A 12061-nucleotide genomic window follows, 5' to 3' on the forward strand; every position below is an offset into this window, starting at 1 on the left:
GTTATATTTAGATTGTGTAATTAATTTTGTTCATAGAATTTTAATGATTTTTTTGTTCATAGTATTTAGAAAAAGGAAAAAAAATAAGAAGAGAAAGTGTTTAATATAATTAGTTAGAAAAATACTAGTTTATTTTTAGTAAGTACTATTTTATTTTATTTATAGTAAGTGCTTCATATATAGTTGAACTAGCTAGTTGATTTAATAAAAAAATTTATTTTACTATATATAGAAGTAGTTTGTAGTAAGTGCTACTTTATTTATTTATAGTAAGTGCTACTTTATTTATTTATAGTAAGTGCTACTTTGTTTTTAGTAAGTACTATTTTATTTATTTATAGTAAGTGCTTAGTAGTTGAACTAGATAGTTAATTTAATTAATAAAACTACTTTATTTAACTATATATAGAAGTAGTTCCCGCATCGACGTCGGCGATGCCTATCCCGCATCCTCGTCGTCGTCGACTCAGCAGTGGAGGCCTGCTTGATCAGGGCCATGTTCGGGACTGGGCTCCGCCGGGCTGGTATTGGGAGGTGCTACCTTCCGGGGGACGTAGGTTGGTGAGGAGGCGGCCCGTTGTTGACCCGATCCTTGTTTGGTGGCGGTCGCGTGGGCTAGTGATGGTGCTGAGGCTTCCGGACACCGCGGAGGTGGTACGTCACCATGTCAGCGAGGAGGACGAGCACGTCCGTTGCTACATGGTTGCATTGGAGGGCAGGTTCGACAATACTGGGCAGGTTCTTCATGGATCTCACTGGAGCTATGATCCTGTGATGGTTCCTTATCTTTGGGTGTCCACCGCCCGCGACGATACCCGCCCGGACGAGCAAAAAGCAGCGAAGGGCAAGAATTGGAGACAGGATGATCACCATTCTTCATAATGGAGAGTCTTGGTCTATATTGTTTTATGCTATTTTACCTTAAGGGTGTTTAGGTCCTACCTGATACTGATGATCATGTGCTAAGAACAATTATGTAGGGTTGGGTTCGATGACTATGAGGATGATGATCGTAAAACTTATTATTAATAACGAGTAGAAGTTGTATGATGATGCATGATTCGTAGGACTTGTTATTATATATGATGATATATGATGCGAGCATGCATGAGTTATTATATCAGCGGCTGAAATGAACATATATAGTAGCAGCGTTGGTAAACCAAGGACGAAGATATAAGAGAGGACACTTCTCTCTATTAGCTAGCTAATAACAACCTAAAAATAACCCCCAAAACCCCTAAAGCAGCCAGTTTTCTAAAAAAACATGGACTTTTGGTCCCGGTTGATGCCACCAACCGGGACCAAAGGCCCCCTGACTGGGCTCGATGCACAGGCCACGTGGAGGCACATTGGTCCCGGTTCGTGTTTGAACGGGACTAATGGGTGGAGGTATTAGTAACGACCCATTAGTCCCGGTTCATGAACCGGGACTAAAGGCCCTTACGAACCGGGACTATTAGGTGTTTTTCTACTAGTGGGGGAGGGGGGAACTTCTTCTATCCCCCTGTGTTCGGTGGCCGGGGCTCCTCGTCATCTTCGTCGCTTTGCGACCCCTTCTCCTTATTCTCGGCATTTAACTTGCCAGCCTGTTTAAAACCCCAACACTCTTTGTTGGTATGATTGGCTGGTTTATCAGGAGTGCCGTGGATTTCACATGGACGATCAAGTATGCGGTCCAAGCTGGATGAGCCCGAATTGTTTCTTTTATATGGCTTCTTCCGCTGACCGGACTTAGAGCCACTAAATCCGGCATTGACCGCCGTGTCCTTGATGTTGTCACCGTTGCTTCAACGCTTGTGTCTGTTGCGTCGGGGTTTGCCGTTGCTATTTCTGGCTTCAGAAGTGCCAGGTTCGCTTGTATTGTTATTGCTACGGGCTAGCCAGCTATCTTCGCCCGCACAGAAGCGGGTCATAAGCGTCGTGAGGGCTGCCATAGACTTCGGCTTTTCTTGGCCGAGGTGTCGGGCGATCCATTCGTCACGGATGCTATGTTTAAAGGCTGCTAGGGCTTCGACATCCGGACAGTCGACGATCTAGTTCTTTTTAGTAAAGAACCTAGTCCAGAATTTCCTGTTTGACTCTCCGGACTATTGAACTATGTGACTCAAGTCGTCGACATCCGGAGGTCGGACATATGTACCCTGGAAGTTGTGGAGGAAGGCGTCTTCCAAGTCTTCCAGGCTGCCAATGGAGTTTTCTGGCAAACTGTTCAACCAGTGCTAGGTCCCTTGAGTTTTAGCGGGAGGTATTTGATGGCGTGAAGGTCATCACCATGGGCCATATGAATATGGAGGAGAAAATCCTCAATCCATAACGCGGGGTCTGTTGTCCCATCATATGATTCGTTGTTCACGGGTTTAAACCCTTCTGGGAATTCATGTTCCATTACTTCATTAGTGAAGCAGAGGGGGTGTGCGGCGCCTCGATATCGGGCCAAGTCACGATGTAGCTCGGATGGAGTTCGTCTACGGTTCTCGGCCCGGGCGTGGTTATGTTTGTCACGTCTGGCTGGATGGCCATCTTCGCGCATCGGGGCACGCCCCCGCGATCCATAGATCGATCTGGTCTGACCTGCTCTGTTTCCCAGGTCATGCCGTAGGTCATATGTATATCCCCGAGCTGTTGTGTCTGTTTTTACGGCAAGGTAGTGCGGGCTGGTGTTCGGCTTGAGTTGTCGCTTTGTCCCGGCCACGTGGTGGTCGGTCAGCCGCATTATGTGCTGGTAGGACGAGCTCCAGTGCCTCGTCATCGAATTGGGGTAACAATTTGCGCTTCGGGTAACTTTTGGTTGGGCGCTCGAGGCCGTATTCCTCGGCTGCCAGGACGTTAGTCCATCTGTCACTGAGTATATCTTGATCAGCTTGAAGCTGATGTTGCTTCTTTTTCAGGCTTCTTGCAGTGGCTATTAGCCGACGCTTAAAGCGCTCCTGATCGACGGGCTTCTCAGGCACAATAAAGTCTTCGTCGTCGAGGCTCGCCTCATCCTCGGAGGGTGGAAGATAATTACTGTCCTCTGAGTCTTCATTAACGGCCTGTTCATTAGGGATGACTGGCCCATCCTCCTGTTCATCCTGTTCGGAAGTTGGCTCAACGGGGTCTTCGTTGTCTCCAGCATCGTCCGGAGTACTATTTTCTCCTGTGCCGGTATTGCTGTTTTTTCCATGGTGTGGTCTGGAGCGGCGCTGGTGACGTCGGCGCTTTGGCTATTGCTCAGGAGGATTATCCTCGATTGGATCCTTTTTATTGTCGTCGTTGTTCTCTTTGGGTGTATCCACCATGTATACATCATACAAGGAGGTGGCTGTCCAGCACCCTGTAAGCGGTGGCTTTTGTTCCTGCTCCTCTCCGGCATCTCGTCCATACTGTTGATGTCTTCGGAGCCGTAATCGAGCATGTCAGTTAAATCTTCGACAATGGCTATGAAGTGGGTGGTGGGTGAGAAGCGGAATTCTCAGTCATCAGCTTCCAATCCAAATCGGATATAGTTCGGCTGAGAGTTCCCTGATAGGGAGAGGGCTTTTAATGAGTTTAGCATGTTGCCTAAAGGTGAGTGTCGAAAGATGTCCGCGGAGCTGAACTCAACGATCAGCGCCTGATCAGGTTCGATGGGCGCGGATGCACGCGGTTCGGAACCTATAGCCGAAGACGAATCCGAGGTTCCGGTGACACAGGTCCCACTTGAGGTTGGATCTGTGTGCGGCTCTACCGCCGTTGAGTCTGCGGCTTCCGCGGCGTGGTTGAGCTTCCCATCCTCGGACGACGCAATCTGCTCCAGATCCAGGGCTAGAGCAGTTACAGGGTCTACCTCCTGGGCACAGTCCGATGACAGATTTAGGTCATGTGCATCATGGTCGCAGGGAGCGGCTGCCATGGGCTTGAATCCGTCGAAGATCAAGTCTCCCCGGATATCGGCATCGTAATTCAAGCTTCCAAACCTGACTTGATAGCCAGGGGCGTAGCTGTCGATTTGCTCTAGATGGCCAAGCGAGTTGGCTCGCAGTGCAAAGCCGCCGAATACGAAGATCTGTCCAGGGAGAAAAACCTCCCCCTGGACTGCATTGTTGTAGATGATTGATGGAGCCATCAAACCTTTTGGTGACGACGCAGCGGTACTCTCAATGAAAGCATCAATGTCGGTGTTAAAACCGGCGGATCTCGGGTAGGGGGGTCCAGAATTGTGCGTCTAAAGTTGATGGCAACAGGAGGCGGGGGACACGATGTTTACCCTGGTTTGGGCCCTCTCTATGGAGGTAATACCATACTTCCTGCTTGATTGATCTTGATGAATATGAGTATTACAAGAGTTGATCTACCACGAGATCGTAATGGCTAAAAACCTATAAGTCTAGCCTGTCTAATTATGATTGCCTCTACGGACTAAGCCTTCCGGTTTATATAGACACCAGAGGGGACTAGGGTTGTACAAAGTCGGTTATAGAGAAAGGAATCTTCATATCCGGGCACCAAGCTTGCCTTCCACGCCAAGAAGAGTCCCATCCGGACACGGGAGAGAGTCTTCGGTCTTGTATCTTCACAGCCCAACAGTCTGGCCCATGCTACATAGCCCGGCCGTCCGAGAACCCCTTAATCCAGGACTCCCTCCGCGGGGCCAGGGGACGGCGTGGGGTAGGCGCTGGCGCAGCCCGTTCGGCGCCAAGCGCGGGCCGGGAGGAACCAGCGCCACATGCTCGCCGCGGCGGGGGAGAGTCGAGACGGATCCGAAACTTCCACCCATGTCCACCCTGAACATCTTGAGGGCAATGCGGATGGCTTGGTCCTCGTCTGGGTCGAAGGAGGAGCGGCTGCCGGCGCTCGACATGGTCGCAACAGTCACTGGAGTGGTCGGAGTGGTTCGAATGGAGAAATCAGAGGGGAAAAAAAGACGAATCGAGAGTGAAGTGAGTTAGGGTTTCCGGTTTAGGGATATTTATGAGGATGGAGTGGGGTGGGAGTGGGCCAGGTCGATGTGACAGGCATGCCCGGGCGCTCTATGTCTGCGTCATATTTGGGTTGGATATTAGGGACACGGAATAGCCTAGGTGCTTGAAGGCCGTTTAAGGCGCTCGACTCGGTAAACAACGTGAGCGGACGGGCCGTCCAAGCATCTGATACCGGTTTAAGACGCGCGGATGTAGATGCGAATCAGGGAAGGACATTGGAGGACACCGCGGGCGTCCGCTACGTGTTCCTATGAACGCAAATCAGTCTAATTTTAAATTTGCGCATTGAGCCGCGTTTTTTGTACACGCCTGCCGGCAGACGAAATGGGTTGCCTTTGGCCTTATCTGATTCCCATGGAGAGAAGCGAGCTAGCGGAGCTTTTACCACAAGTGGCAGCTTTTTCACTTTCACCGCGCCTCTTCCCCAGCGAGCATCTTTCCACCGCTGTAGGCCGCTGCAGTGACAGTACTTTCCTCTTCTCCACGAGCACCGCTCCGCCGCTCCGCGTCGGCGGTTGAGACGAACCGCTGCGATTTATCCGCGCCGCCACCTCCGCACCACCGCTGCTTCGAGTCCCTGCTCTGCTCGGAGGTCTCTGTGGTCTTCCGCGCCGCCGTGGCTCCACTTCTAGATCCCCGGTCTGCATCATCGTTGAGGTCCAGGTCCCTGCTCCGTTCGGAGGTCTCCAAGGTGGCAAGCCGTTAGCCGACGAGATTGGGCGGTCAGTGCAGCAGCCTCCAAGCTCCAGGTGCGTCTCCGCTCCAGTCAAAGCTCGCGCTGTCCAATGATTTTAATTATTCTCTTTTACTCCCATTCAAGATTGTAGTTCCAATTTTTATTATTTTTTACCCCGATTCAAGATTTCAGTTCCGTTGCCTCGATTCAAGATTTGATTTTAGTTTTGAATGGGATGTGTATGCAGGATTTGAAGGTGGCCAGGCAGACATGGCAGTTACAGAGATGGCAGTGAGCATCGGCACCGGAGCCATCAACTCCGTCATCAGCAAGCTAAATGACCTGCTCGGCGACGAGGTCACCAGCCTGGTCGGGACAGCCCTGCTCGGCAAGAAAGTCAAGCTTGGTATCCAGTACCTGAGAAACGAGCTGAGCAGCATGAAAGCCGTGCTGCTCAGGCTCTCGGACATGGAGGAGCACATGGAACCGCAGACCAGGGAGTGGAGGGACAGGGTCCGGGATATGTCGTTCGAGATCGAGGACTACATTGAGGCTATGGAGGCTCCCAGTCCCAGGGGGGTGATGATGGCCTCGTCAGCAAGGCCGTGAGAAAGATCAAGAGTGTGTGGGACGACTTCCAGACTGGCAAGGAGATCGATGAGCTCAAAGCCATGGTAGTCGAGGAGAGCGAGCGGCGCAATCGGTACAACATTGACCAGTGCCTCCCGCTGCCTCCACCCCATGTTCCCTTGGACCAAGCAGGACTACGCACGCAGTACGAGGCGGTCAGAAATCCGGTGGGCATTGATGGCCCCCGGGAGAAAATATTTGGGTGGCTGATGGAGCAAGACGCGAAACCAAACGTGGTGGCCATCTTTGGGATTGGAGGCTCCGGCAAGACCACTCTGGCCTTGGAGGTGTACAACAAGATCCAACAACAGTTTGATTGCCGGGCTTTCATCTCTGTTTCTCGAACTCCCGACATCAAGAGGCTTTTGAAACATATCCTCTTTCAAGTCAATGAAGAAGAGTACAACAACTCAGAAATGTGGGATCTGGAGCAGCTGATACTCAAGCTCAGGGAACACTTGAAAGACAAGAGGTAATTGTTTTGTTCCTGATTTCTTCTTTCTTCAACTGTTCTAATTCACTCTCAAATGCTTTCACGAATGATAACAGGCAATCAATATTGATCGAGCCCGAAGTAACATACTTACATTTTATTCCATCCCATAAATTCTGGCACGGCAACATCATTCTTGCCTGTCTGATGCACCGTATTAATCTGGAATGTATTTTCCAAATCTTGTTTTCGTTCTGACTTAATTTTTAGTTCTAACTCTAATTTTGTTTGTAGATTTGATCAAAATGTTTCGAGCTTATTTGAATGGACAGAGTTTCTTAGATATATTTTCAACAAATCATGTACTCCTATGTCACTGCCATATTTCTGATATTTCCCCGCACATCACCTCATGCCTCTTCCCTTGACCCCTTCACCACTAATTTCGAAGCTCATTTAAACGTTGCTTTAACTTTTAAATGATAATTCTGTTACTATCATGGACTAGCTTTTATTGCAAAAGACCTGCAGATTATGGTGTACAGTGGAACAAAGAATGGAAGTACTCTAAATTTATTCAATAGCCGAAGCATAGTCTAGCTTGTTCAATGTCTTCTGTACATGTGGCACTTTGGTTGCATGCATGGGGAGACAAGCCTATATGTTGTTCAGAAAAAGGAATGTTCATGTGAGTAATTAAGATACCCTCACATGTAAGCAGATTAAAATTTAGTATCCACACAGAGCAGTTATGAGTGTAGTTCCCATTATTGCTATGATCGCTACTCCCTCTTTTTCACAATATAAGGTGTATAAACTTTTAGGTGAAGCCAGCTTGCATTGCAAGTCAAGTGAGATCCTCCCTATTTATCTTTCTATCAACTAAGCATTTATGTACAGCTACCCAAACAAACTATTCTAACAACAATGGGGAGCATATTAATTTTGGGCCTTTCCTTGTGCAGCTTTCTCAATCTAACTACCGCCATAATTGGTTTGCGTAGTGAAAATATGCTCTGTATTTTGCATGGAATGGAGATCTAATGCACTCTCCAAACAAATGAATGCAGGTACTTGATTGTTATTGATGATATCTGGAGCACAACGGCTTGGCAACATGTCAAATTTGCCTTACCTATTGATAATATCAAACGAAGTAGAATAATTGCTACAACACGTAATAAGAATGTGGCAACGTCATGCTGTGCTGACGTGGACGGGCATATGTATGAAGCGAAGCTTCTAACTGTTGATGATTCCCGCAGTTTATTCTTTGGAAGAATCTTTTCTTCAGGCGAATGTTGTCCCCAAGAATTGCGGGAAGTTGCAGATGAAATATTGAAGAAATGTGGTGGCTTGCCATTGGCCATAATCAGTATAGGTAGTTTATTAGCCACCAAAAGTCGAACAGTCGAAGTCTGGTCGAAAATACGGAAGTCTGTTTCTTCTGCAGTCCAGAAAGATTGTCCACTTGACCAAATGAAGAGAATATTGCTCCTTAGTTATCTTGACCTTCCACACCATTTAAAGGCTTGTTTTTTATATCTGAGTGTCTTCCCGGAGGGTTACTACATTGACAGCAGATTTTTGATATGGAATTGGATGGCTGAAGGCTTAATTGGTGGAGAAAACAGAGAAGATATGGAGAGGCTTGGAGAAAGCTATTTGAATGAGCTTATCAATAGAAGCATGATTCAAGCAAGAAAGATTGGGGCAGATGGCACAAGAGTGAAAATCTGCGGAGTCCATGATATTGTGTTGGATTTTATTGTATCTCAAGCTGCGGAAGACAAATTTGTGACTGTGTTGATAGATGGTAAATACCCTTCATGGAAGATTCGCTGGCTATCCCTCCACTTGAACTCTTCTCAAGCTGCAGATTTGCCAATAAAGGATGCATCGCATCTTCGGTCACTCAATATATTTGGACCTAGAGGTAAGCAACTGCCTCAAAATTGTGAAGCTTTGCGAGTGCTGAATATAGAAGGCGTTGTGAAGTCTAAGAATTGTCACGTTGAACACATTGGAAGTTTCTATCAACTGAAGTACCTGAGGATCATTGGTTACCAGATCACAAGTCCCGACACAACCATAACCGAGCTTCCGGAACAAATTGGCAATCTGCAACATCTAGAGGTATTAGATCTTAGAGGTTATAGAATTCTGAAACTACCAGCAACTATTGTTCAATTAAAGAAACTAGTGTGCCTTTTTCTGGATGAGATCTTTACCCCGCTGCCTGATGGAATTGGGAATCTGCAATGCCTGGAGGAGCTATCAGGGATCAATCTCTGTAATGCATCTGTAAGGTCTGTTCAAGGGCTCGGGGAGCTGACCAAACTAAGGGCACTGAAGATTAAATGGATTTTATGTTTTGATAGGGTTCTCGATGAGGAAGATCACATGAGAGTGTGTGCGTCAACTCTGTCCAAGCTCGTTGCGAACAGCCTCCGTTCGCTGCACTTCACTGGGATCAAAAGCTCTGATTTCTTAAACTCATGGGTGTTTCCGAGTGGCTCCCCTCCTCCACCTCTCCGGAGGCTCTTCCTGGAGGGGGTTGGAAATTTTGATTTCCCCGCCGTACCAAGCCAGATCAGATCCCTCATCAACCTCACCCGCCTTAGCATCAGATATGTTCGTGAAATGGGAGAAGAAGGTGTCAATATCCTCGCCAGTCTACCCATGCTGCTCTCTCTTACAATATTGTTGCTCTACACCCAACGCCAGAGTTGTGTCATCAGCAGCCAAGGATTCCAGCGTTTAGTGAAACTGAACTTTCACGGCGAGACCTGCCTGATGTTTGAGCCAGGAGCCATGCCAAAGCTCCAGAGGTTGAAACTAGTTGTGTTCCGATGGCCAGAGCAGTACAACCCTGGATTGCTCCACCTTTCAAGCCTCAAGCATGTCAGTATCTGGAACTGGAGGCGGGATCGTGGTGTGGAGGATTTGATGGATGAAATCAGAAGCGTCCATCCAAACCATCCAATACTGGACAGGAGGGTCTGAAGAGGCAAGGTGCAGCAGCTAACCTGTGGAGGATCACATGTAGTACAGAACTTGCTGGTGGTTGAGGCTGGTCATAGTGGGAGTAACTTAGCTAGTAACATAACGCTCTTCGAGAAAATTTTGCTTATGTGGCAAGTAATTAATGAGAGGTGGTAACATAATATGTTACTGTAACATAGCGCTTTCCAAGACAAGATGAGTCTATGAGCTAGTAAATGAAGCTATCTATGATACTACTATTATGTTACTTTGCATTATGAAGGTAGTAATTTAGACTAGTGTCATATGCATGACACTAGTCTAAGTTACTCCCCACTATGACCAGCCTGAGAGTTAAGTCATTCAGCAGTGTTTGCAGGCGGCACATGCAGCATCCTGTAGCACGGGTGCCCACACTCTTGTTGTAACCTGACCCAGATTTACTTCCTAACAGTAACAGGACCAAAGCATGCAGTGGCTCTGGCATAGGACAATGATTGTACCTCAGTTTCTAGAAGGCTCGAGATTTACAGCATGCAGTCACAATCACATACAGTCCCTACAGGGCGAAGAAAAGAAATGCTGATCAAGATAACCAAATGTGACAAACGGAGTCATGATCAACATTAGTTACTGAATTTATATACAAGGGTAGAGCATACCACAATTTACAGGCAAGACTTGTCTGATCATTCAAATCGAAGAGCTTGTACTAACTGGAGCAAGTAGCATTGCTATTCTTCACCATCAGCCCTTTCAAGTAGACTTACCCCAGAATCATGGACCTTTCTCAGAACGTAAAAACAAACTAGGATAGTTATCAATTTATCTTGGTGGATGTTGGCCCATTTGCTATCTTAAACCTAAGCCTCTCTTGAATATCCATCACAAAACTATGTAGATAGCTGGCGCTTGAGAGTTAATTAACTCACTGGGTCTTGGCACATGTGGTCTGGCAAGTGTCAAAAGGAAATTAAGGCCTTGGTCTTGCAGCAGCACCACTACATTTGTACTGCAAAGCTGAGGCACCGTCTCATACAGCAGCCTACACTACACATGTGGGGTATTGCTCCGTGTGTGTCACGGGTGCCAAACACTGAACAGCATTTGTGTTATTCCGGCGTACTGGAGATGCATAATGTGTAGACTAGAACAAAATCCAAAATAATTTCCATGAAATGTAAAACAAGGCCTACATATCTTGGCGGAGGCCATCCCTTTATGAAAGTCCAAATTATCTTGGATGCTCCCCCATTTGCTGCCAGATCATTTTCAAACTAGACCAAGATAATGCTATCACATGATACACACTGGATTCAAGAGATTCATTAGGACAAGCTTCTGCACACAGACAAACAAAGAGATCAACTGAAATATATGAAAGCATCATTTAGTCGCACAATTAACTAAAACAAGATCAATTGAAAAGTGGATTAAATATAAAAAATCATGCTTCACCCAGAATAATTATAATTACGGTGGTGTATTTCATCGAAATGTGCTCAATACAACTTTCAAATGATATAGCATCCCTGCTAGATAGCAACCAATCACTACATTTGCAGTATGATCCAAAGAGGAATATATTAATTTTTTTCAGAACAGAACACTAACATGCTTGACAAAACAAAACGATGCAGAAGGCATTAGTAAATAAGAATACTAGTCATAAATAATAAGCACCTAGCTGCGTTATATAGATTACTAAAGAATGAAACACGAGAAACAACCAGTTTAATTGCTGAACAATAATCAGAAGAATAGAAATGAAGTTCGGTGACAATAAGTTCAATTTCCTTTGGAGCCAAAAACAATGGTCTCAGATATGCAGCACTACAAGATTGGCAGATGAAGATTACTGAATTTAGATAGAACTGAATGACATTTATTTCTAAGAATAAAAGGCAAACACAAACCAGTATCCAGCACACATCTTATATGTCATGGCAGAGTAACCAGCACAGCCTTTTATAGACGTTTTGAAGCATTGGCAGGCCATCTTCATCAGGATGGAACTTTTATATGCAACATATAACACTGTGATGCTCTGATAAAATCCGAGAGCAATCAAAAAAAATAATGAATGTAACTTTCTGTAGAAGCAAATCTACTTAAGAAATAAAACAGTGTGGATTGAATATAAAAAGGTATGATTCCACCCAGAATAATTATACTTAGGGTGGCGTTTTTCAGCAACAGCGTGCTCCACACAACTTTCAAACAATATTAGCATTCCTGCTAGATGGCAACCAACCGCTACATTCGCAGTATGATGAAAAGAGGAAAAGATGATTTTTTTTTCACAACACAGCACTAATATGCTTGACAAACAACATGATGCAGAAGTTGTTAATTAATACAAATTTTGGTCAAAAATAATAAAGCCTACTTGCA

The 12061-nt window shown here is 46.1% G+C and overlaps 1 pseudogene; it reads left to right on the forward strand.

Annotated features, from left to right (window-relative positions):
* The first annotated feature begins 5425 nt into the window (after window positions 1–5425).
* LOC119317847 lies at window positions 5426–10128 on the forward strand (annotated as a pseudogene).
* Window positions 10129–12061: the final 1933 nt, after the last annotated feature.

Source organism: Triticum dicoccoides, chromosome 1B (genome assembly GCF_002162155.2).
Source record: "Triticum dicoccoides isolate Atlit2015 ecotype Zavitan chromosome 1B, WEW_v2.0, whole genome shotgun sequence".
Lineage (NCBI taxonomy): Eukaryota > Viridiplantae > Streptophyta > Magnoliopsida > Poales > Poaceae > Triticum > Triticum dicoccoides.